The 26,979-nt window shown below is 37.2% G+C and overlaps 1 protein-coding gene across 1 annotated transcript in view; it reads left to right on the top strand.

Moving 5' to 3' along the window:
* The window catches only part of CNTN4 (contactin 4), a 984,995-nt gene that overhangs the window by 243,309 nt on the left and 714,707 nt on the right, over positions 1 to 26,979 (top strand). Inside the window, exon 3 of the mRNA XM_032650303.1 lies at positions 6,808 to 6,863. The gene's annotated coding sequence lies outside the window, so the exon portion shown is untranslated. The remainder of the gene's footprint in view (positions 1 to 6,807; positions 6,864 to 26,979) is intronic.

Here is a 26,979-nt window from a genome sequence, read left to right as displayed (position 1 = left end):
AGACTCAAGAGTATTTCTTGTGAGTTAGGGAGACCAGAAAATACCACCGTCCGAGTACTTTTTTTTTTTTTTTTTTTGCGGTACGCGGGCCTCTCACTGTTGTAGCCTCTCCGTTGCGGAGCACGGGCTCCGGACACGCAGGCTCAGCGGCCATGGCTCACGGACCCAGCCGCTCCGCGGCATGTGGGATCTTCCCGGACCGGGGCACGAACCCGTGTCCCCTGCATCGGCAGGTGGACTCTCAACCACTGCGCCACCAGGGAAGCCCATTCTGAGTAATTTTAGGTGAATAGAGTTTTCTTGCTGATTAGAACCCTCAAATAAAGCTCTATCTTGTGTATGAACTTTTTTCCATCCTTGAGAGCAGTGCTAAAGACTCATGCCTGTGTCTTTTTCCTACTGTCCTAATTCTAAATCCACTTGCCACCATTCCCTTCTTCGATGTCACTGGTTGTTTGTCCTGGGACCTCCTGGAGGCTGGAACATATGTCTCTAGTCCCTCAGGTGAGCTGGCCTAATTATGTTTCATCAGGACAACTTGAGAAGCTCAGAATCTCAAGTCCCTAACCTTACAACTGATAAGCCGTATAAGCCATTCCCATTGCTCTTCACAGTCCCTTTTCTGTCTTAAATAGATTTATAGATCTCTAGGCCCTTAAGCATCTCCCAGCCCTGTTTATCTTGTCAACAAGACCCTAGAAATTAGGCTTCCAGAAAATGGCTCTTCAAGCCAGACTCTTGAAGGTGATGGTGCCTGTGTAACCTTGATATGAAGCCTCCTACACTGTGTAATATTGTCATCTCAGGGAGAGCCACTCCTTGTTAGCTTAAGTTGTCAGCTTTATGTTTCGGTAAAATAAATGCACATTTTCCCTACAGTAATGACTTTTCTTCTCACTTTGTGAAAAGTGCAAGTACCCTTGTTATCGAGAGATAATCGTGTTTTAGCAGTGCCACTTACTGTGCCCAGTGAAAGTCCCAAGGATGTGATTATCTCTTAATAACTCTAAGACCTGTTATGTATCATGTTGTATTGTTGTTTACATTGAGTGTGTGTGGGGGAACCCATTAGTGATCTCTGTGGTCAATATTATATGTCATGATAATGACAAAAGAATCAAATGACCATTTGTTTGCTTGTAGTTAGACAGCACGATTAGAAATGCATCCCACTTCCCACTGGAAAATGCATTTAAATGTAATCTCTTTCTTAGTATTAGTTTTATAACCCGGATATTAGTACTAAATTATGTCAAGCCAAACTAATGGAAATTCTGGAAATAAACATGGGTAATTTAATGTCTACATGACCTTTACCTCTCACAGAAAGGTCAGGCTGGGTTTTAAGTACCTGAGAAGGAAGTAAACACCCATGAGAAATACCTGCTGATTCAGTGATGGAAAATGCCATCGATAACTGAAGTAAAATAGAATATGTGTAAGGAGAAACACCTTAAACGCCTTTGAGAATATGGACAGCCATTGAACGGCGTCTCTTTCACCTCATGCTATCTTTTCATGTTCAAACAAAGCAGTAAAAACAGACATCATTTACTGAATACCTGCTGTATGCCTGATAGCTTTCATACGTTCTATCGTTTTATCTTCACAAGAACCTTGCAAGGTAGTTAATGTTCCTCATTTACAACTGAGGAAACGGGCATGGTAGGGGTTAAATGACTTGCATGAGTTCATGTAGCAGGAAAGTGGTGAAGCTTCAAATCTGACCTGAGAGCCCATGTGTTTGTTATCCACCGATTATGTAAAGGCATACTGCACAGGAGGCTTCAGTGCAATCATAGACTTGTAACCGCCGTGATCATATACATGTTTATTATTAGATACATACCTATCTGAGCCCAGTGAAGGTGAAAGAGCCCACTGAGTGGAAAGATTCTCGTTTCTCCCTTCTAATTTTGCATCCTACATCTGTGAGAACTGAAACAATTAGAGATGTCTCTTCGGGTTTTTTTGAACATTTTCATGAGACTTATTTTCATTCCTTTACCTGTCACTTGGGAAGGATTGTTTTGTCCTGAATAAATTACCAACACACCATTTAGTTTTGAAGTATTGGGAAAGGTCTAGATCAGGACATTTTGTTCTCTAGAGTAAAATGATCCTTTTTGACCCAGGCTTTACCAGCTGCTGCCTCTTTATAGTTGCTTTTTGCCAGGAAGGTCTATGGTCATTCATGGATTTCTGGTTCTTTTGTATTGTGATATAGCCAGTGCATTTGTGTTGATACCAGCTCATTTGTTCAGAACTCTGATTTGTCCAATCTTTCTTTTAGCCGAGGGAGATTCATCCATTTATTAATTTGTTCGTGTATTAATGTCCTCTCTATTCTCACATGTGCTTTTTTATAATAAAAACCATCATGAAAATTTAAACATAACTTAAAATTATTACAACAGCAGCTAAATGACATGGATGGTAATATTGGAAAATATAAATTTTCAGTGATTTTAAAAATTAAATATTTTGTGCATATTATGAGCTGGGCACTGTACATAGATTATCTCATTCTGCCCTTATAAAAACAGTGTAGGGTGGGAATATAATTATTATGCTCATTTTATGCATAAGGAAGCTGAACTTAAAGAAGATGAATGGAATGAAAACGTTTCCTCACGTTCTTGTCCAGGGAGAGGCTATTATACAATCAGTGCATAGATGCATGGTTTCTTTGCTTGTGTAAAGCAGCACAAAGGTGGTATGGAATAATTCCTGTATTTTTGCCCCATTTCAAGGAATGGACTTGGATGTCTATCTACCTGATTTATCTCTGTGTATGCTGGCACATCTGAAGGGAAGTTTTAACTAAGTCACTTTACCCCGATAAGAATATGGCTAGTCAACTTTTCTTCCAGTAAAGACTGAAAAAACATTTCCTAATTATTAAATCGAAAACTTCTCAATATCTACCTAGGCATCAATAGAAATATATTTTTAAGACCAGCCATGAAAATACACTGTGGAAATTGAACTTAGTTTTAGTTGCATCCCTTACTATAACTTAGTTTTTAAGTTGGATTCATTCATTCAGTCAGCACACATTTAAAGAGCACATGTTTTAGACCAGGTTGTACTAGGCTCCGCAGCTGCAATTTGAAGAACAAGACAAATTAAGACAGGTAACTGTTTCCCCACAATAAATAATGTGTGTTTGTGTGTGGTGTGGGTGATAAATATACTGTGATTTTTGTCATGCTGAATATAACAGGAGCGCGAGATCCAGTTTGGAAATACTATGGTTTTGTTAAAAAGGTTATTTCAAAAATATTAATCTATTACTCTGTTACATTTATTTAAATGATTTTCGTTTGTTTTTTTGGGGGGTGGTAGAGTAGTAAATTTATGACGACAGCAAACCCTATGATGTAAGGGACCTTGTTGTGTTTCTTCTAGTAATATTTTTGATTAAATGAATAAATGCAAACGTAAAAACTCTTGGCCTATAATAGTAAAGAATAGCTGACTATGATTCATATTCAGGAGCCAGGAAAATTTGTATATGGGGATTTCCTTGTAAATAAATGGATAGCATGATGGACTGATTTTTGTTTGTTTCTGTCTATTTTTCACCTGTATGTTTCCCTTAGTTTCTTTAGACACAAAGATGGGACTTGATATTATTCATGGAAAGCTTGCCTTCAGTGGGCTTATTTCTTGACAAGCAATTGTTGAGTTAAGATGCAGAAACCTGCTCTAGCTGACAGAAATAGAAGCACTATTGAAACCACATGCCAGGCAAAAGTGGCCCTCTCAGAACAGAAGACTAGATAAAACCTGACCTCATGCAGACTTGACTTGAAAGGTGGAGAGATGTGGCTACTTCTCACCTCTTTTACCTTATTTTCATTCCCTTATTTCTCTTGGGGATGAGGAGTAAGGGTATATGCTATCTCAACTCTCTCTTTTCTCAGAATATTTGATTCATTCCCCAATTCTCTCCACAGACTGGCTTCTTTGCCAGTTATTCCACCTTTACATGCTTGGACCTCTTGTTGCAATTCAGTATCTCTGAGAGACTCTTACTGGCTTAATATGGGTTGAGTGTTCATGAGTGGTTCAAAGCTGTAGCCAATTAGGGTGAATCACATAGTGCGTGTGGCTTTCCTTTTTAGGAGCTATGGGTAGGGCAAGTTCTTTTAGAAACAGACGTCCATTCAGAGGCCTTCATGGGTAACTCTCAGATATTCCTCCTTACTTTTCCAACCTTTCCATCCTGCTTTCCATTCTCTGTGGCATCATTCTTTGCTTGGTGGCAACTAACAAATCTGATAAAGGTATTCATGTTAGCCCATCCAACAGGTAAATTCTTTTGACTAAGTTTCCCTCAGGAAGCAATTCCTAAAATCAAAGGGGTGAGATTAGTGCTAAGTGTTCTAGACAATGGGGAAATTCTTTGAAGTATATACTCATTTGTCATGAGACTATTCATAATGGATGAGAAACTCTTAACAGCATTATTATCAAGTTACTGGTTACCATATGCCAAGTAGTAGACTGAATACTAAATTGCATTATGTTACTTGCTTTTCAGTTGTTTTTTGAGGCTGAATAACATTATCCTCCCCATCTTATAGGTGAAATTGAGGCTTCCCATGGCTAGTAAATAATTGAACCAATATCCCATCCCAGGCAGCTTTCTCAGAGATTGTGCTTTTAAACAAGTGGAACATAATTATAATTTAATGAATAAAGTTACAGTCTGTTTTCATTTCAAGTCTGTGTCATTCCAGTGGATAAATGTAATCCTTACTTTCATTCTGTGAAGAAAAAAAATTGTATATATATATATATATATATATATATATATATATATGTGCCAAGGTTGTAGTAATAATTGAAAAGAAAGAATGAAACCTTGACCAAAGTTTTTTCATTTTTGTTTTTAGGATAATTTTCATTTTAGCTGTTGTTTCTGATATGTAAGCTGGAGTTGCAAATGGTGCCAACAGCTGTAAACAGAGCTTTACCTTCTTAACAGTGGGTATCCTTAGTGTAAGAAAATAGTCAGGCTTTGAGGCACATACACATATATACGGCTGGTGAGCAACCATATTAAAATAAAACAAATAGTGATATAGTTATGATTCATGGTGAAGTTGATAGCATTTTTTTCTATTTCATAGGAAGCACCTCCTTAGATTTGTTAGAATAATTTGTGGCACTTTATTTTTGGAGAATATGTAAGAAAGGAAAGAAAAAAAAATTGCATTCTTAATATATGAACAATATAAAGAGCACATGTTTGGTTCTTACCTTCCAGACATTATTGATACTAACCTGAAAGTAAAGGTGGTTAGGTACTTAATAAAGTGATGAACTATTATGGTACCCAGCAGGGGATAGCGTAAGATTAAGAAGTGATAAGGTATTTATGGCTAGTCAAGAAAATACTATATTTCTATCCCAGTCAAATATGCTATGTTTCAATGTAAATTAGATGAGAATATTATAGGTAAATATATTTTTGAGTGGCTAATTTATATATATATATCTACATAAAATGATATTTTCAGTTATAAAATATTAAAAGACAATCATTTTACACAGAAGTAAGGTTAACCACAGTAGAAGCTTGGTTAGCAGATACACACATATACATAAACATGAAGCTACGAGTATATACATTTACTCTTAGTAATATCATGTATATATTTTCCTTAGAAAAAGTATTACTTCAAGGAAGAGTACTCCCAGGTAGAAAATTATTTTGCAATTAAAGTTTAACTTGGTGGATTTAAGAGAAGATATAATGCCATATTTATTGGAAGAGTTTTTTTTTGTTTTTGTTACCTTCATTTTACATATTTATAAAACTAACAAAAACAATAGGATGCCTTCTAGTTCATTGCTTACCTTTTCATTATTTAAATCAGTTTGTAACATATTTTGTTAGGAAATGGTCGCTCTTAGTGAATTTGAATACCATAGAATGTCACAGGCTCCAAGAGCTGGTAAACTAACAAAGAAGGGATAGAGTGGTGAACTGACTTGTCAGTAGTCACACGGCAAGTCACACAGCTAGTTTGATTTAGTTTGTTCATTTACTTTGTTTCTCTTGTTTATTAGTTTTTTATATCCTATATATAAAGTATGAGAGAAGTCATACAGTATTTGTCTTCCTCCCTCTAACTCATTTCACTTAGCATAGTACCCTCCAGGTCCATCCATGTTATTGGAGGTGGCAAGATTTCACCTTTTGTAATGGCTGAGTAGTATTTCATTGTATGTGAATCTTTTTTTATCCATTTATCTGTTCATGGGCACTTAAGTTGTTTGCATATCTTGGCCATTTAAAATAATGCCGCAATGAACATAGGGGCGCATGTGTCTTTTTAAGTTGGTTACCAGATGGGAAGGGGGACATGGGGAGGGCAAAATGGTTAAAGGGTGACAGATGGAAAATAAACTTTTGTTGGTGAGCACACTTTTTTGGTAGGGTATACAAAAATAGAAATATAATGTACATATGAAACATATAATGTTAATAATTAAGGTTACTTCAATAAAAATAAATTTAAAAAATTTAAAAATACATGAGGTAAACAAAAAAAAACCCAGAAAGTGCACACAGCTAGTGAGACACAAAGCAAAGAAAAAAACCCAACCTCCTAATCTAGGCTCTTAATCTAGGCGATTCTACCAAGCTGGAAATCCACACTAACTGTATTTAATTTTTATTTCCTTCTAGTTTAAGTTTAGAATGGGAATAATTAAGCATCAGCTACGTATAAGAATACTGATCCTTGAAAAATGTATTTATTTGTATATTTTTTGTTTTTTTTATTCTAGGAATTGTTGACATATAGTAACTCCACAGCATGTGGCCCCAGGAACTACCCTAAATGGTAAGCTTCCCATAGGGAAGATTTTTTCTTACATTCATTTCACCTTTGATTAGCATCCTTAGTTACTATGGAAACATTGAGATCCTTTCCTTAGAGAGTGATAGCATGAGATCATTTCTGATGTTTTTCTTAGGGTTGAAGTTAATGAAGGTAGTGAAGTCATATAAATTTAAACCTTGAAAATAGGAAGTTGAGACCTTTCTGGGTCCTTTCTGGAGAAGATACTTGAGGCAGATTTTTGGTGGTTCAGATTAATTTGATAATTCAAAAACTTCAGAATTTGGCGTCGTGGAGAGAGTCCTGGGAATAAAATGAAGGTTGTTGCATTTTTGCCCATGGTTTACAGATAAGACATTTTCAGTCAAATCTTCAAAATACTAAGTTAACTAGATCCTAAAATTGAAGTCTTTTAAGGGTAAAACATGACTGTTGTAACTTACTGTCTATAGTGCACGCAGTTTTTTCTTTTATGAAACATACAGGTCTAAAAAAATAAAACTGTTACTGTTTTAGTTACCTAAGACTCCTGTAACAAAGTACCATGAACTGGGTGAGTTAAAACAATGGAAATATATTTTCTCATGTTGAGTAGGGAAGAAGTCTGAAATCAAAGCGTAGGCTGGGCTGTGGTTTCTCTGAGAGCTCTATAGGAGAAATCCTTCCTTGCTTCTTCCATCTTCTGGAAGTTGCCAACAATTTTTGGTGTTCCCTGGGTTGTAGTTGCATCAGTCAAATAAATCTCTGTCTTCACATGGCCTCCTCCCCTGTGTGTGTCTGTGTCCAAATTTCCCTCTTCTTGTAAGGACACCAGTCCTTATATCAAGGCCCACCCTAGTCCAATATGACCTCATCTTGATTATATCTGCAAAGACCCTTTTTCCAAATAAGGTCACATTCACTGTTATGGGGTTTAGGATTTCAGCATATGTTTTTGGGGGACATAGTTCATCCATAATAGTACCTGGCCCTTAAAAGAAACAAGAGTGATCGTGAAGTTAACTATGGTTAACTAGACATAAATGGGGAAAAATACTAACCTGGAGGCTGGTGGTAGAGGAAGATCTCATTGCATTGTTATACACTAAATAAAATGCTCGCTTACTTTAAAAGATACAATAATTATCTCCAGATGGCCCAGTTGTCTCCCAAACAATATAATCAAAATATTCAGCCATTCACCATAAGGATTGATGGCAATGCGTAAATATCAGTGCATGCTTTTGACTCTCAGGGAATTTTCTTAACACCCTCTATTGAAAAAATATGTAGAAAAAATTTTATTTCACTTGATTTCTCAGATGATTTTCATAAGCCAAGTTGGAGTAAGGTATCCTTTAACAATTAGCTGTTAATCCATAAAGAACCACCTAAAAATTCAGTGGCTAAAAACAGTAACCATTTATTATTTCTCACAAGTCTGTCAGGTCAGCTGCTTAGGTCTTCTGATACGAAATAAGATTCCCCCAGTCTTGCTGGGTGCGTTTGTGTGTCCTAGATCAGTTTGTAGGTTAGTTGGGGGAGACTTGCTCTCTGTGGTCGCCAATCCTCCAGTAGGAGCCAGGCTTCTTCTCATGGTGCTGGCTTTATTCCAAGATATTCTGAGTGTTTTCAAACTTGCTGTGCACTTCTGTCTTTACCTCCTCAGACTTGTTAAGCTATAATCCATCCCACACAAGGCAATAGGATTGATCTTCTTAAGTCACAATTCTAAAGCTAATCCAACTACCAAAACCACCTGTAAATCTGCCACTGTTCCCTATTTTCCTTGGTTCAATTCCAGCCATTTAACATGGTTTCAAAAGATTCTACATTATTAGGCTCTTGCTTACCTCTCTACCTTTCTTTCTTTCCCCCACCCCACGCTTTCCAAAATAGGTTCTGAATTTCTTTAAATTGTTAAAATATGCCGTCTTTTCTCTTGCTTTTGCTCATTCTGTCCCTTCTTCCAGGAATAGTTGATTTTTCTCCTCCTGCTTACTTCTCCTATCTTTGTGTGATCAACTCCTTCTTCCAGGAAGGCTTCTATGTTTTTCCTTTGCCTGAATTAGGCTTCCCTCTGCTGCTAACATTGATGTAAACAATACGATAATCACAGTGTACTGTAATTACTTGCCTGATTATCTTACTCTCCCACCTTAGACTCTGAAGCCAGTGATTACATCTTCTTGTACAGTATGGTATCCCTAGAACCTAGCAGTACATGCAGAAAGAATGTCATTAGTAATTATTAATGGAAAGAATGAAGGATTCTTTTCTGGACATCTTTTCTACTCCAGTTCTTCTGTCTTTAAATGTTTAATTTGTTGGACATTTTTGGAATTAATATTGAAAGGCAGGAGGTCACCTTCACTCAAATTTTCCTGATCCTCCTTTGGCCCCGTCTTAAGGAGGGCTCTGACACCCTCCGGTGCCCTGGCTTTTTTGTTTTCTGTAAAAGCAGTAGCCTGTGGAACAGAACAGCTGCAAAACAGGATTATTTTGGTTCACGCGTTTGCTCTTTTCTTCTCTTAATTTGAAAAAGAAAAAGTTTAATTTGTTGCTAACACTTTAAAATTAGATTTCACATGAAATGATGGTTTCTAGATTCTCTTAGAAGGAATCAGATTATCTTTCTACCCTGAGCCTGCATTCCCAGATGCCAGGGGGCTTACCTGAGCAGCTGGTGCCTTCCTCTATCTTCAGTTCATCATGCCCCATCATTTACTACCTATATGGCCCTGGCAGGCACTTGAGTTCAATGTCCTCACCTACACAGACACCTGAATTGATGGTATGTGGTAGCTTAACTTGGCTTCTAAGAGTTTGTCTCTCATGAACGAAAGATCGTAGGTTCGGTGGCTGGATGAGCCATTTAGTTCTTGCTGACATATCTATCAACTATGTGCCATTTAGCCATTTAGTTCTTGCTGACATATCTATCAACTATGTGAAAGTAATTTTGGCTTCGTGTTCAGAAGTCTGTGCTTAATCTCCTTCTCAAACGCTTGAACAGATAAACTAATCTATCCAAGACTCTTTTTTCCCATCTGTAAAATGGAGAAATAGAGACTGTGATACTGTGTATGGACTTGTATCATGTAAAGTTGCTTTGTAAAAACCACAAAATTCCAGCTAACCTATACACACAGAGAAAAAGGAAGAAGATTGTTAGTTCTTTTTTTCTGGATTGGTACAAATAATTTTCATCTTTTGTTAGGTGATGTTAATTAAAATAGATAAGGGAAATTAAGTATCCATACATACTACAACGTGGATGAACCTTGAAAATGTTATGCTAGGTAAATAAGCCAGACACAACAGGCTACATACTGTATGATTCCATTTATATGAAATGTCCAGAATAGGAAAAACGATAGAGACAGAAAGCATTTTAGTGGTTTCCAGGAACTAAGGGCAGAGAATAATGTGAAGTGGCTGCTAATGGGCCCACAGGGTCCTTTTTGGGGTGATGAATATGTTCTGGAATCAGATAGTGGTGGTGGTTACAAGATCTTGTGAATATACTAAAAAACACTGAATTGTGCAGTGAATGGTGAGTTTTATGGTACATGAATTATATCTCAATAAAGTAATAGAATATGAAATTCATGTTTTAGGATGACAAAATTTCTGTTTCAGATATGGCGACTAGGGAGTGTAACAAAATAAGCAGGTTCCTTGGGTTGTCACTCAAATCAATATACACTGTCTTCCTAAAAGTCCTGCTGTGTCCTCCAAAGCCAAAGACCATGTCAGATTTCTAATTGTAAGAATTCATCATTTAATACAATGGTTATGAATGATGGGGTCAGACAGAGATGGGTTCATTTTTAAAATTTATCAATTACAACTTCTCTAAGCCACACATTCTTCAAATGATAAAGGTACTAATAGCCATTTTGTTGGGTTATTGTAAGAGTTAGGAAGAGCAAACGTCAAGTTTTTACCATGGTGCCAGTTACAAAACAGCTCCTCTATAATTTATATCTATATACACACACATATATATAGATATTTAAATATATATACTTAAATTGAAGTATAGTTGATTTATAATATTATGTAATTGATGTATTTTAATTAGTGTTATTTGCTTGTAAGTATTAGGCTATAGAGTTTTTGGCGACTCAACTAGATTTTTGGTGACTCAACTGTTCCAAAGTTGGCTTTTTTGGGGGGGTGGGGCGGGCCTCTGGGCCAGAAAGAAAAGAACAGCTAGAATATCTGCTAGTGCTTCTTAATGAATTTAATCAGCCCCTCATGGACTTTTGATATAGCAGGGAGATATTTAACAGAGAAACATGATTTTTATGCTTCCTGTGCTCCTCTTGGTAGTCGACAGATCCTTCCCTGGCAGAGGCAACGTTACCTGTGCTGAGAGAGGAGCATTAACATACCATGAAGGTGATGTTAGAACTAAGAACACATCCCTGTGGCCTCATATTAAAATCCGTCTGTGCTTGTGCTTCTGAATGCAAGTCAGGCTGTTGCCAATGAGAAGATAAACTGCCGCCTTAAAATGTATGATTCAATTGTCCATCATGTTTATTATTTATGATTTTTTTCCCTTTAGAACACGGTAGAGATGCTTTTACCTTTGGCTTTGGCTTTGGAAATTGAAATTAAAATCATACTGTGGGAATATAGAAGATAATTGAGTTATTCAGTGAAGTATACTATAAATTGTAACATTAAGCAGAATTGTTTAATCTTCATTATGAAAAAAATGACTGTATGAATTGCTCCATTTGATCCAGTGGCTGCTTTATGCTTTCCCTTATGGATAATGGAAAGGATTATGCTATGGTGGGTGGCCAGAATAGCCTGAGACTGCATCATTTGTTCTCGGAGCAAGTATGTACACCAGCATCTTCCTTAGGACCTGGCAATATGGTGACAAAATATGCATGTAGCCTCGAATTCTGGGTTTGATACCTAATAGGCGTGGCAGGTAATAAACAAGTAAAAATGTACTAATTGTGTTAGGTGCTATGAGGAAAGGAAGAGGATACAACAATAAAGAAGCACAGCTGATAGCTCTGCATCAAGACTAGCTTGTTATGTGACCCTGGGTAGGCTGCTTCTCACCAAAGGCCATCAGACTTCTTTTCACATAATGAATCGACCCTTTGATATTAGGGTATGATCCTCTTTCTGTCCAGAGTAATGTGTTTTGACATCATATTTATTTCATATCATGTTCAGATTACTATTCTTCCCTTATTTAAGTTGATTTTTGCCAGGGGTTCCTTTTCTACTTTGTTTTCAGTCCTCATATGTCATTTTAGGTGTGTCTCCTTTTTAGTAGCATATAGCTGTATTTTTTCCATCTAATATTTTTTTCTCATTTATCAAGAGAGTTGAAAAGTTCACACTTATTTTGAATCTTGAACTATTTTTACATTCTTCTACCACCTTATTTTGTGTTGGCATATTTTGTGTGAGTTTTTTTTTTGTTTCTGCATATTTCTTCTTTACTGTATTCTAGTAGACCAACTGATTTTTCTTTTATTCTACTATTCCTTCCCATTATTTCAGATTTCTTACTCTATTTCTGCTTGTAGGAGGCTCCCTTAATTTTAAACTTAACAATGCCAAATTTAACAATGTTCTCAGATAAAACCGAAAATTCTCTAACTCTAATTGTACCACTCAAAGTTCCAAGTTTTTGTTGTACACATAGTATTTTAGTTCAACTTGATTTTTCTCTCAGTTAGTGATTCTAATTGTTATATTTAATATAGTTAAGGCTTCATTTACATAGATTTCCCTATATATTTACCCATTTATTTTTTCATCATTGTTTCCAGCATCCTGCTCTTTTGTGTTCAAGTTCCTTTTACTTAACACACCCACAAAAGATTTCTTTTAGCAAGTTCTTTTAGTGGTAAATTCTCTCTTTGTTTATCATTAAATGTCATTCTTTTACCATTATTTTTGAGTAATATTAAACTAGGTTGGGAATTCCTAGTTGACAAATTTTTCCCCTCAGTACTTTGAAAATATTGTTCTATTGTTTTCTACTCTTTATTTACTGCAGATTTTGAAGTTGTCTGTTAGTCAAATTGATAATCTTGTATATGTGATCTTTTTCTTTCTGTTTCCTTTTAAGATTTTCTCTGTTTGGAGTTCTGAAGTTTCATAGTGATTTGTCCAATTATGCATTTATTTTTAGTTTTTCTCATGTGATGTCTTACTTTCAATCTGAAGACATGTTCTTTTTTTCAATTTTGGAAAATTCTCATTCATCATTTATTTGAATATTGACACTCTTAACATTTTGTTTTCTATTGTCCTTTTCTACATATCTAAGTAGACATATTTTGGACCATTTATTTCTCCTATCTATAATGCCTAGCTATCCTTTTAAATGTTCTATTTCTTTACATCTCCATTTTGCTTTTTGAGAAAATCCCTCAGATTCCTCCTCCAAGTTTTAAACCCTTTCTTCATCATTGTCTACTCTGTTATTTAACATTTTATATCAGTCAAAATAGCAAGTTGATGCTGCACTAGCAAACAACTCCCAAGTCCTATGGGCTGAAGCAGCAGAAGTTTATTTCTCCCTCAGGTTACATACCCAGTGCAAGTTAACATGGGGGCTCTGCTCATTTTATTTACTCAGGGACCCATGTTGATTTAGTCATTGTCAGGAAATGATTCCATAAGTGCTGAGGCAACATACAGAGAACCTGTGGGATCATGAGCTGAGCCTGAAAGCTTTTTCCCAGGATGGACACATGTCACTTTCGTTTACATTTCATTGGCAAAAGAAGTCACAAGGCCATGGATGACTACAAAGAGGGTAACATTTGCTTGGAAATAAAGGACAATACTTGTGAAAAGCATTTAATTGCAATACCAAATGTCTGTTGGCTTTTAAATTTTCAATTATTTTTTTTCCTTGAACTTCTATTTGGTTTATTTCGTTTATCTTCTGTGTATCTTTTATGATGTTCTGCTGTTTTATTATGGGTTCAATTCCTTTTTATCACTTTCCAAACTCTTATTTTCTATTCATGTTCATGATCTTTTATTATTCCTAGTGCTTACATTGCTTTTTTTTTTTTTTTTTTACTGTGCTAGCAGATTCATTTTTGTGATAGCTTTTTCTTTCTCGCATATATTTTGTCATTTTGTATTGTGAACTCACATTAGGTATGTTTTTTTTCTGTGGGAATGCTGTGGACCCTGTGTTGTGAAAACTTACCCCTGAACTAGTTTTGCTTTTGCTTTTACCAAGGTCCTGGGATGTAAAGTGTCCCAGACCAGTGTTAATTTCCTACATCTCATGAGTAGTATACATTTAGATCATATACTTAAGCTTGGCAAAGGCTTGGAGTTTCATTTTCTTCCAGGGGGCACATTGAACCTGGTACAGACAGCAAAATTCCAGACTGTGTCTTGAGGTGGCTTGAGATCACATAAATGGCTCTCAGCAGTGACTTTGTCTCCAAAGAGCGTCCCATCTGGTACCTGCCTCTCGGGCAGATGCTTCAAGATTAGTAAGTGGGTTCCTTTCACCTACCGCCCAAGCACTTTTCAATCCAGTGTTTTTGTGCTGGTTTTCGTGTTGAGTGATTCTGCACACGAGCCTTTTATGAAGCAGGTTTTCCGTTCCCTGCAGCTTTTTAGTTTTCGTGAGCATATGCCCCTTTGGTTTTAAAACCTAGAGGTTTTGGGGACTCATCTCTGTTGTGCAGGATCTAGCCATTGCGGTGTCTGATGTGGAGCTCGAATCCCTCACTCTCCAAGGAAAATAACCCCACCTTTGTAATCCCTCCTGTCTGTGGATTGCTGTGGCTGGCATGTGAGTTTTTCCTTGGTGAGCCCATATGGCTTCCTCTTCTACCTGTCTCAGTGCTGTCCTTTTACCTTTTGTTGTGGAGACGCTCTTCATCTAGCTTTCAGGTCTCTTTCTGAGGGAATTATTCCATTTGTAGCTGGCGATTCCTTGTGTCTGTGGAAGAAGGTTAGTTTAGGATCTTCCTATGCCACCATCTTGAACTCTCTAGATGGTAAAATACTTTGCCTGTAATAAGTTAATGGAAACTCCTCTCCCACTCCCTTTCCCAGTAGCTGGAAATGGATTAAACAATAGAAAATGGAAACCCTGAATCTTCTATTGAATTTTCTTTTATACAGGATTAGCAGTCAAGAAGCACTAAGTGAAACAAGGTAAAAAACATACAGGCAACTGCTGATGGGAGTTTTAGAAGGCAGGGAAGAGGTGGCTCCCCTGGTGTTAAGTGCTCATATTATACATTAACCAGGGATAAGCCCCATCCTTGCTATAATTTGAGTCAGATCAGAACTGAACATTCAAAGCAATCTGCTGAATACAAAAGTAATCTTTGGGTTGTCTGCTGAGTATGCAGCCCTTTCGCTTAGAAATATCGAAGTGCCGCAGCGCAGGCTAAAAGGATGTCCAGGTGTCTCCTTGTACCACAAACTGATAGGAGCAGAAGATTTTTGTCTTTGAGGATTTTGATGAGGACACAGAGACTAGATGAGACCTGAGCAAGGGAACCAGTGGGTCATGCTAATCTTGGGCTATTTAAACTGACTATGACTACATACTAACACAGAAAGAAGAATGTGAAAAGAGAAAAGAAAACAACATGGCAGAGAGAGAGAGAGCAAGCTGAGTGACCACGTGGTCCCAGAAATAGAGAAAGGGTAGCACCTTTGCACCTGCCCTGTTGGTTGTGATTTTGGTCTAGCTGTACTTTGTAGCAGTAGGTTTTCCGAGATTCCTTGTATTCTTCCAGTAAACTTCTTGCTTGGTCTGCTTTAAGGGGTTCTCTCTTTCTTAAAACTGAGATTTCTTGGCCTCGACATTGACCACATGTGCCCTATGACAACAAATTGATACTGTCTATTTTTAAAAACCAAGACTCCTTGAAATCAACATCATAGTTTTAAGTCATAGACTGAATAACTGGGAGATATTAGGCAAAACTTCTCTAATTCTTTTTATTTCTGTATTCCTACCATTACACATAGATAAAATTCCATTATGACGGAATTCCAGACTCACAGGTTAGAAGTTAGGACAAATGCTAAAGCTACTTGAGAAACGGGCAAACTGTGCATAATTCAAGGATGTTGCTAAGCAGATGCTAGTTTGAGGGCATTAAGATCAGTGCTGGCACCTTTAAATAGCTAATACAGCTTTCTTCCGAGGCGGCCCAACTACCGACACAGTATGGTTTATCCACTGGGAGGCTGTGACTCACTTATTCTCCCAGTTCCCCTATGTAATCTGACACAGTGTATCCCCAAGACACTTCCTGCTGCTAATGCTTCTATTTCTATCTTGGAGCCTTTTAATTTGTATTTTCCCCAAATGGCTTACGTCTGCTTGTCAAGTGGGGTTCTCACCTCGCTTGGAACTCCTGGCTCTTTGATAAGGAATAGCAGGCTGGCAAGAGGAACTGGCATGCCACAGAAACCGTGTAAGCAATCAACAGCTTCTTTACAGCCAAGAGTGATTTGTCTGCAGCGCAAAAGCAGCTCAGCACAACTGTCTCCTCCTCATGGCAGATTCTCATACACAAAGTTCCGGTTCGTATTTTACCACCGTGTTGAAGGTAAGAGTTTGGATGCAACAAACTGCTCTGACATCACCCTGGTGGCTGCATTTCTTCAATCCTATGTGTGTAACTCCTTAATTCGCACTTGAAGTTCAAGAACATTCATTTCCTGTTACCTGCAGACCTTTGAACAGTGATTATGCATCTTGGTCCTGGAATCAAGAAGGATCTGAGTTTGAATCCCGATTCTGCCACAGATTTACTGTAAAATATTGGGAAACTTATTTAACTTCTCCAAACTTAAGATTATTTATTTTAAAAAATGAAGAAAATGTTAGAACCTACTTTGGGGTTAGATTTTTAAATTTTGAAGATGAAAATGTGTTCATAAAGATTAGGAAAGTGCCTGGCACATCATATGTGCTCAAAATCGATTAGCCGTTATCATCATCATCAAGTGAGGACACTGTGTTCTCCCGTTTCTGTTGAGCACAACTAAATGTCATTCAGTTCTTTAGGGGAAGTAAGATCATCCTCCTTCACTTGAGGGAGGGAAAAAAAAAAAACTTTGGGGTAACTAAATTCTCACCATTGACACGAGGAAGACTCGCCATCATTGTGGACAAAGCACAACTCTGAACTTCAGGACTGCTGTTTGGTGCGAGTGTGAATCTAGACAAGTCATTAACAATTCTGAGCGTAAGTTTTCTCAACTGTAAAATGAAAGTTCTGGCCTGGATGTTACCTGGGACTCTTTTTTACTTACTATGCTCTAGGAGTTTCCTCTTCCTACTTTGAACGTTAAATGATCTCACATTCATGGTAGGAGTGATGCTATACAGTTCTCCAACTATGCAATAAACAGAACTTGAATAGTCAATATGTTTCAGGTAAACTCAATATAGGGACTTTTAAAAATAAAGAATTACTAAGACATAGAACCATTACATTGAACCGAAACAATTTTTATTTCATGCTTTGTGGGGAGCGGGGGCTGTGTTAATCAGGATTAGTTAGACTCTACTATAATAATCAGGAATATTAGTTGCTTAATATAGTAAAGTTTTATATCTCTCACAAAGTCTGGTGCCTGTTGCCTGCTTTGCTTCTCATTTTCCTTTGTTGCATTGGCTTTGCTTAAATTTTCCTTGGATAGTGAGACATCTAGATTAGTTCCTGATTAAATTTAATTTATAAGCATCAATTAAATATTGACTGAGAGCTATTCATTTCTAGCTATTTCCTGGGCAAAAAATTAATAAAGAGACATTAAGAGGGATTTAGACCCTCAGTGAATAATAGCTTTAGATGTCCCTTGAAGACAGGACCACCTCTAGAATCCTACATCCTACTCTGTTGTATCTTTTTTTTTTTTTTTTTTTTTTCCGGTATGCGGGCCTCTCACTGTTGTGGCCTCTCCCATTGCAGAGCACAGGCTCCGGACATGCAGGCTCAGAGGCCATGGCTCACGGGCCCAGCCTCTCCGTGGCATGTGGGATCCTCCCGGACCGGGGCACGAACCCGTGTCCCCTGCATTGGCAGGCAGACTCTCAACCACTGGGCCACCAGGGAAGCCCTGTTGTATCTTTTATGTAGCCATACTTATTACATCTTTATCTTATACTTGTACACAGCTCTCTACAGCAACTGCCTGTGTCTTTTTTTTCAAAATTATTAGCGTTAGGACAAATTTGCCCTTGTATACTTTTGATGCTCCTTCTATTTCACTGCCATCAACCACTTGGTGGAGGTTTTTATTTTCCTGCTATTTTTCTTCCTGTGGAATACAGATGAGGTTAAGAGGATTATTCAGCAGCTGTGTCCAACCACCTACTCTCCAAATCCTTGGTTTTCAAGCTCTTAAGAACACTGCTGGGGATACCTTAGATTCTGTTCTTACCAATGCGGTTAATCCTGCACGTCTCTAAAATTTGGCATCCACCTACCTTGAAGGCAGCTGTAATTACGGCTCTCCTTTAAAAAGCTTCATTCTTCCAGCAAGGATCCAGTTAGCTTTCATTTTATCTCTAATCTCTTATTTCAAAGGTGGATTAAAAGGTAAAATAACCACAACCACGTCTGTAGGGCACATTCAGTCATTGACCTTTGAGACAAGTGCCTGTCTCACTTCAGAATAGATCTCAGTGGGGACAGTAGATTGCTCTGACTGTTCCATGCCCTGCCCTCAACAGACTCACCAGAGATACGTTAACATCCTCCTGTTGTGTGATATTTCATCCTTTTCAGATAAAGTTGGCTGTTGTTTCCTTTCATTTTCCCTGCACTGATTCCCCAAGTTTAAGCTTCTCATATTACTCTGGCTTGTTTCTGGTTGTTTGCTTCAATGTACTCAGTTCAGAATATTGGTCCATCAGCACTCTGAGATCTTATTCCACTTTGTACTTGAATATCTCCACTGGGGTAACATTATCCAAGTCGTGTGCTTGCAAAATCAGAGCTATGCTAATAGTTTGCATATAGTCCATCGGTCTCCTGAAGCCTGGATTTTTAATAAATTTTCTGTACACTCTTCAGGCAGATATATCTTTATTTTTTCCTTAAAATATATGTGCTTAAGACAGAACTGACAGCAAATCATTAGCTTTTGGGTAATATCTGTTAGGATATCTTCGACTTCTATGTTCAAGTCCTGGGAGTGGTTTGGACATGACTTTTAAAGAGGATACTCTAAAGGGAATTACACTGTGTTTTGGGTGGTCTGTGAAGTTTACATTCTTTCATTACACATGTAGTTAGAAGGGTGATTCTGCACTGAATATACTAAATTCAAGACTTTGTTTTGAAATTTTCACAAGCTACCATATGTCTTATTTTAAACATGACTAGCTAAAAATGTCCCCCAATTCTTTTTTTCCATATGATGAAATAATAAGGCACGCTACTTCAGAAGGCCTCTTGAAAAAGTGTCTTATGACAATCAACAAACACTTTATATTCATATTACCTCTTGAGACCCTTATAATAGTAATTATAATTTCATTCAATCCATAGGTTTAAAAAGTCATGATGGTTCTTCACACACTTATAAAATATCACAAACCAAGTGGGCTTAAGATGTAATCTTTTCAGTAATGTATGTTAAAAAAATTCTGTTAGGAATAATTGAATAATTAAATGTTAGAATATTGGGAATGAAGTAGGGTCTTTCCAAAAAACTTGCCAGTTCTAAAGTTGCTTATTGTAGAGAAGAGGATCCATTTACTTGAGGCATTGATTCCCAACTTCTAACTTTATAGATTGGGAAACTTAAGCCCAACAATATTTAATGATTTCTCTAACATCACACAACTGGTTAATAACAAAGTGGAAAAAAGACAGGAGACTGGTCTTTTCAGTCTAGTTCTTCTTCCCAATAATTCATAGAGAGAGATGTCATAGAGTTGTGAGATCATTGTGGATAATACAGTTAGAGCACCATTTCTAACAGATTAGAAAGTTGATGCTACAGACTTCCAGTTTTGAAAACATCATGGACTTGGCTACTGTAGACCAATGCCCACCTACAAACACAAAGAAATAATGAATAAAATCATGTGCATGGATTATGTGTAAAAGGGACCCATCTACTAATCTTGAAGCATCTGCCAGGGAGGAAGGAACCAGGTGCAATACTCTTTGGGGACACAGTCACTGCTGGGAGCCATTTATGTGATCTCGAATTACCTTGTTAATACCAGTGCTGGTGGGTGCCATTTTGGAATGGCATTTTGGAAAAGATAAACAAAATTGACAAACCTTTATCTAGACTAACTAATAGTAATGAGAAAATTAGAGATGAAAGGAGAAGTTAAAAGTGTTACTACAGAAATACAAAGACTCACAAGAGACTACTATGAATAATTATACCCCAACAAATTGGACAGCCTAGAAGAACTGAATTAATTCCTTGAAATGTACAATCTTCCAAGACTGAATCATGAAGAAATAGAAAATCTGAATAGACTGATTACTAGTAAGGAGATTGAAACAGTAATAAAAGTCTCCCAAAAACAAAAGCCCAGGGCCAGATGGCTTTATTGGAAAATTCTACAAAACATTCAAGGAAGATTTAATACCTATACTTCTCAAACTCTTCCAAAAAATTAAAGAGGGTGAAAGCCTTCCAAACACATTTTATGGAGCCAACATTATGCCAATACCAAAACCAGACAAGGACACCATAAAAGAAGAGAAAATTACAGGCCAGTATTCTTGATGAACATAGATGCAGAAATCCTCACAGAAGTATTAGCAAACAAATCCAACAACACATTAAAAGAATAATATAGCATGATCAAGTGGGATTTATTCCAGGGATGCAAGGATGGTTCACCATTCACGAATCAATAAATGTGATGCATCACCTTAACAAAACAAAGGGTAAGAATCATATGATCATCTCAGTAAATGCAGGAAAAACATCTGTCACAATTCAGCATCCATTTATGATAAAAACTCAAGAAAGTGGGTATAGAGGGAGTACCTCAACATAATAAAGCCTGTATATGAAAAACCTACAGCCAACATCATTCTCAGTGGTGAAAAACTGAAAGCTCTTCCTTTGTGATAAGGAACAAGACAAGGATATTCTCACTACATTTATTCAACATAGTATTGGACGTCTCAGCCACAGCAGTCAGGGGAGGTTGTAGATCCTGTCCTTGGGTTGAGAGGTCTTTTTTGTGATGTCTAGCTGTTAAAATCTGAAGAGTTAATTTTAACAAGAGATCTTTTAGTACCCTCAATGATTTTCATATTTGTACTAAAAATTCCAATACTGTCAACACAATCAGATTTATGCAGACTAGATGACATGGTGCCTGTTTATTATTACAACTTGATGTCTAGACCAGTACGTTTCAAACTTAAATGTGCCTACAGATCACTTTGGAATCTTGTTAAAAATGCAGATGCTTTTCCAGTAAGCCTGGGTAGGGCCTGAAACTTTAATTTCTACCAAATTCCCAGGTGATCTAGATACTGCTGGTCTAGGGATCATGCTTCAAGTAACAAAAACATTAGGATATATATATATATATATATATATATATATTTTTTTTTACATCCACAATTGGTGGATTTTTCAGAATGTAAGAGAATATCCTAAGTTCTTATTTGAGACCTGAACAAAACAAACCTCAGTGTAGTGAGACAACTTGCATAAGGACGCTCTGGTTTGTAGCAGTGCTGGAATTAAAAACTAAGTTCTGTTGATTCTAACAACTTCAGGGACTCTCATATTTATTATGTTGAGTCCGTGCTCTTTTGTTCACTTAGTAAAAGTGCTGCATTCATAGCCCTAATTCATTGTCACTGTCTGGTTTTCAGCTCAGGCAGGTACTGGAAATATAAACATGCACACAGAAAGACAGATTTATCTGTTTATCAGCCAAGCTTTTTCAAAGCAAAGCCCAGGATACAGAGAGATTGTCGATAGATACTAAAATTTTGACACCTGGGAGTATATTTTCAGCAACAAGATGAGTAACTTGGGCTGAAGGGGACCGATGAGAATAAAGCTCAGATTTATTAAGGACCTTTCCAGTGAGTGGGTTGTATCCTTTCTCAAAGCAAAAATAAATCGTCTATAATTCCAATTATATGATCCTGCAACATGTAGTTTAGCTTTGATTAACTGCTATAAATAGCCATCATCATCTTAATCCTGTATATATTTGGTATCATGCTTTAACGTCTGTAAATTAAAAATACTGTGGTAGTCAATATATTTCTGAAAGAATACTCTCAGAATGTACCATATTTCAGTTAGAGGTTTTGAAAATAACTCCAGCGACTGTCTTTTGTGCAATAAAATACATGATTTCTGCACTTTGCATTTGATTATTAAACCTACTGTGTAGCAGAATCAGTGGTCTGGGAACATCTATTTATCCCCCATGCAACATTCTTATTTAGTGTGGATGAGAGAAAGTCTGCTGGGGCAAAGCTTTTCATTGGGTTTCTACCAGTTTTATCTTTGGATAAAAAGATACACAAAAAGGATACAGTATTTCTTTCTATTCAAGATGGATATCACAGTCCCCTTAGCAGTTTGAGTAATAACATGTTTTGGTCATTGTGTGACTTTGGGTAAGCTTAGCATTTTGAGCCTCAGTTTTTGCATTTATGACATGAAGTTAGTAATATCTATCTTACAAGGTAATGTGGGTAAAATGACAGCATATTTAAAAGCATTTAACCAGCACTTGGCATGCTAAGCTCTCAGGAAATACTCTTTTCTTCTTATTCCCTGAAGCATTTAATATCTCCAGGAGCAAGCTGTAGCAAAATGATAATTCTCTTTATTTATTTACCCCAGGCACCTGGAATACTCTTGGATACGTGAAATAAGTTTTAATTGTAACTGGACAATTAATAGTGTAAACTTACTGTGGGAAAAGTAAAGGAAGCATGCTTTCCAGAACCGGTTAAAAATGAGTTTTGATAATCTGTTATTTCATATGCCCCAAATTGCTTCATCTATTAGCATGTATAAATGAGAGTTAATGATAAATAATAGCAACCCAAATCTGCACTAATGTACGTAGACATCATCATGTAGCTATAATGGTATTATTAGTATCAATTTCTTGGGTATACATTGGAGGGGTATTGGAGGGGGATTTTTGAATTTTGTAAAAATCATATTTTTGTCCCTATATAGGTACTTAATCGAGGAGAGTAAGTCCCTTTTAAAACCAGAATATATGGTGAATGAACAAATATGGCTGGTCCAGACATAGGGCGTGTGTCCAAAAGCATGCGTATTTCTCTCTTGTAATTCCATGAGCTTCTAAGAAGAGGTACTTTCCCCTTCCTTCTAGTTGCTGGTAGGTACTACTGGTGGGTTTATGATTATGTCATATTTGTATCAAGTCATCTGATTATTCTGGGCCTTTTCACCCCATCCAAGTAAAATCATCATCTTCTTTGACAAAATTGTGATAAATATTTATTTTCGGGTTTTAAACAACCAATGGCAGCCCTGTGAGATAATCAAACAATGCCTTTATATGATTTGATGCCACACAGATACATCAGTCAGGTCTGCACCATTTAATTAGCTGGACGTGAGTTTACAGATAGAGTTGACTCAGTTGTAGCTGGTCTCATCGTCTGGTTGGAGTGGAGTGAATACAATTATGTAATTATTATGATGTATAATGTACATTGAAATGCATTATAATGTGTGATACCCGCATGTTCACTTTGCAGCTCCTCTCTGGGATTGCAGGAATGTCTGTTACTAAGAGCTTAGGTGCTACGTTTCCAGAAAAAAGTTACACAAACATCAAGGGAGTTCAATCATTATGATCTATAACAAATCATCATCCTCCAGTCAAGTCTGAGGCATACCCAAACTAGCATGTGCTTAACATAAACCATGTATATTTCATTGCTCATTTACTCATTCATTCACTTGTTCCACAGATATTTTGGAGTTCCTCCGAAATTCTCAGTTCTGTGCAATATAGTTATAAACACATGCGTTGCCTGAAGCGATTTAACAGAGCAGAGTGAAAACTAGGTGAACAGATATTCACTCTACCTTCTGACTAGGCCTGTCCTCTTTGGAGCACAGAGTATATGGAAAAGTTCACAGGGGAGTTGACATTGGAACAGGATGGTGAACAGTAAGTAGGAGAGAAGACACAGTCCTTCTAACAGAAAGTCCTTTAGAGCAAGAACTAATGATTACTTTGTATTGCATTTTTTTTTTTTTTGCGGTACGCGGGCCTCTCACTGTTGTGGCCTCTCTCGTTGCGGAGCACAGGCTCCAGACGCGCAAGCTCAGCGGCCGTGGCTCACGGGCCTAGCCGCTCCGCAGCATGTGGGATCTTCCCGGACCGGGGCACGAACCCGTGTCCCCTGCATCGGCAGGCGGACTCTCAACCACTGCGCCACCAGGGAAGCCCTGTATTGCAATTCTTAGCAGTAAAAACTGTTTTACTCTTCAGGTCAATAATGTTTCTAGAATCTTTAGAATTTTCTTCCCCCCCCCAAAACAAAACAAAACAATTCTATTTCATCTTTCATTGATCTGAAAAGACTGAAAAACTATAATTTTCCCAGTGTTTCAGTCTTCTGTGTTTGCCCAATCAAGTGTGAACACAGTCTTGCATAATGCTGAAAGTTTACTTTAACCCTTTTCTGAATGCTCGACACTTGCCTCTCCTGAAAGCCTGGTGTGGTGTTCACGTTTTCTTCTGGCATAATAATAATCAAAGTGCTGATGGTTGTGAATGCTCCCCAGGGCTCTGTGGTGGGGTACTGTGCAAGGTATTACTGCTTTTATTAAGCAGTTTATAATGTTGATTAAGAATTGACATAGCCACGGTAAATTAGCGTGAGACAATACATAATGAAATGCTAACTCCTTGGAAAAGGAGAGATTCTTTTTTAAGTCTAATAGCATTTTTTTATGTGTCTCAGTTATTCTTGTATGCCTGTATTAACACCACCCACATAGGTTTGCAACTCATCAGAGCAAAGACTGTGTTTTAATACAGATACTCTGCATCAGTGGTACTCAACCAGGGGATAATTTTGTTCTCAAGGAAATAATCGGCAATATCTAGAGATACTTTTAGTTCTTACAGCTGGGGAGTGGGTGCTATTGGTATCTGATAGGTAGAAACCAGGAATGCTGCACTGTACATGATGCATTGTACATTGTACATGATAGCCTCCTTAACAAAAAATTATGTGGCCCGAATATCAGTAGCATTAAGGCAGAGCAACCCTGCTCTACACTATAGCTAAGGTCATTCTGTGACTTAGATGTTAGCGTACAGGTTTATGCCTCAGTATAAAAGGGAAATTAATTAACCAGTGTGTGTATGCAACTATATTGGAATAAGAGCTGAATAATTAGGCTGGAAATTACATGCTCTGCTATAAAACAGAACTAAATCTTTTCTTTTATAGAATAAAAACATTTTCACATAAAATAGCTGAAGAAACAGCTCCTTGATTAACATTGTGTGACCGTAACATTAGTGTCTTTGTTCTGTGAGTGTACACTTGAGCACTGATTGTAACGATAGACACAGGCATTGCTCTCATTAGGTCTGTAATTTCATGGGCCCAAGAGAGATGCTAAACAAACAATTATAGAAATGCCTATTAAATTAAAATTTAGATGAGTGTTTTATGATACACGGGGTTATCTGAGAACTGTAGGAGGACCTGAGTTAGAAAGGTCTGACAAAAGTTCCCATTTAAGTAGAAAAAAGGAGTGAGAGTTGACAAGGCCAAGTAAGAACCCCAGGCAGAGGGAACAGTACAGGCAAAGGGGGAGGTAGGAAAGGGCTCGGTGCACTCGAAGAACAGTCAGGGGTCAAGTAGGACTAAGCGTAGCAGTTAAGGAGAGTGTCTTGAGAATTAGGCAAGACCCAGATCAACCTAGGTACTGTAAGGCCATGTAAAGAATTTTTAACTTTATTCTAAAAATAAGATTCGACTTTTAAGACTTTCAAGCAAGAGAGTGACTATGTTAAGATTCACATTTAACGCCTAATATAGACATTTAGAAAACATTATATTCTAAGTTTCTACAGGAGCCTCTCTTATAATACTCTAATGATGGAAGGGCCGTGGGTGTCCGTATCTGAACCAATCAAGGCCTGGTGGATTCTCTCATCTATAGATGTCCAAATCTCCCCTATTCTATGCTTCTCCCTTAGTGAACCTGTTTTTAAATCAGTTTGTGGTAAATTGATCACATCACTTTACACAGTGATGTGTGCTATCACATCACTTATGTGATACCAAAAGGAAGCCAGCGTCTTTCAAATGCCTCCTGTGTAACAGGGAAGGGAACTAACATTTATTGGTTATTTACCAAGTGTCAGTACTCAGCTAAGCATGCCACAGCTATCCTTCCTCTAAGGCAAGTGCCGTTTTTAGCATAAAAATCAGAAAATCAGGTCTCAGATCTAAAGGGACCCTACTAGTTTGAGATCCCACAGCCAGTAACTGGTAAAGATGTGATGAAAGTTAACCTCTCTGATTCCCCAAACTCTACTTTTCTCTGTATATACTACAGGAGATAGGTGATTTTTATGTCTTGTTTTTGAGCTTATAATAACTATGTGAAGCAGATATGATTTTGCCTCTTTTTTTTTTTTTTTCAGTTGGGAAAATTCTGTCCAGGGTGTCTTTGTTAACAACTCCTGGGAGACGCAGTTTCGATCTACATGGGTCTGACTCCAAAACCGTATATTCTTTTCACTGCACCTTTATGCTGTCACCAAAAATTACCAAAGTCTAACATCTTCCCTCTTTTTATAGACTTCTGTGCAGATGCAAAAAACTGGTCAGCATTCTCTTCAGAGTAGCTTTCTATATAATTTAAAGTCCTCTTCAAGGTGGTATTGACAGCAAGCTTCATAAAGGGTGGAATATAGTAATTCTGCTGAAGACTGAAACAATAAATAGTAAGGGAACACATAATCTATAGCTTTAATGTAGGTGATTTCCTACAAATTGAAAATAAATAATGCATATTTATTTGAAAATAAATATGCATAATGAATATTTCCAATTATATGATCACTTCTTAATGATCACTGAATAATGGAACATTTATAACAGACTAG

This window comes from Phocoena sinus, chromosome 11, assembly GCF_008692025.1.
Source record: "Phocoena sinus isolate mPhoSin1 chromosome 11, mPhoSin1.pri, whole genome shotgun sequence".
NCBI classification, from domain to species: domain Eukaryota; kingdom Metazoa; phylum Chordata; class Mammalia; order Artiodactyla; family Phocoenidae; genus Phocoena; species Phocoena sinus.
Note: the sequence above shows the minus strand (reverse complement) of the source record. Positions and strands in the feature narration are given on the sequence as shown.